Source organism: Anoplophora glabripennis, unplaced genomic scaffold (assembly GCF_000390285.2).
Source record: "Anoplophora glabripennis isolate ALB-LARVAE unplaced genomic scaffold, Agla_2.0 scaffold39, whole genome shotgun sequence".
Classification (NCBI taxonomy): Eukaryota; Metazoa; Arthropoda; class Insecta; order Coleoptera; family Cerambycidae; genus Anoplophora; species Anoplophora glabripennis.
In genome coordinates this window covers 855,046-855,710 of record NW_019416254.1, presented here as the reverse complement: position 1 = coordinate 855,710, position 665 = coordinate 855,046, and positions in this window count along the sequence as shown.

Below are 665 nucleotides of genomic sequence, written 5' to 3'. Positions count from 1 at the left end.
CCAAATGAAACAAAATCAACGATCGTTCCATAAGTAACAATAATCATAGACGTAGCAATAAAACAAGCTGTTGGGGTTAAATTTAAATATTTCGCTTTGACAAAATTTAAGTGCCAAAAAGCATTAGTAAATCAGATAAACCAAGGCGTAAAACATTTAATAGATTTTTTTATATGTTACAGATTTCCGAAAAATCTTCTAATTAGAAGACAGTGGTTTAGAAGCTTAGGAATTCCATATACAGAAACAATATCTATATATACCTATATATGCTCTGACCACTTTTGTAATAAAATGCAGGATAATATTCTTAGGATAAAGCATAAGTTAACAAAAAATATTTTATTTCATAATCAATAAATTTCTATTTGAGTAATATGGTTGTCTTTTTTCATTCATAACATTCATTCGATAGAGACAACCTAAAAAATAAACCAATTGACAGCTTTATTAGGGACAAACTTTAACTCCAGTAATATAGCCGTAACACGCAATGTAAAAATCTACATGTAATTCTATATAAAATATATATTTAAACCTGTTCTAATTTTTAGTTTTTTATATAAATTCACACATATGTGTTTGTGATAGGTAGGGTTAATGGACCGACTCTATAAAAATGAATTATAATTTTAAAATATGGTCAATCTTTTAGTTTCCTATAT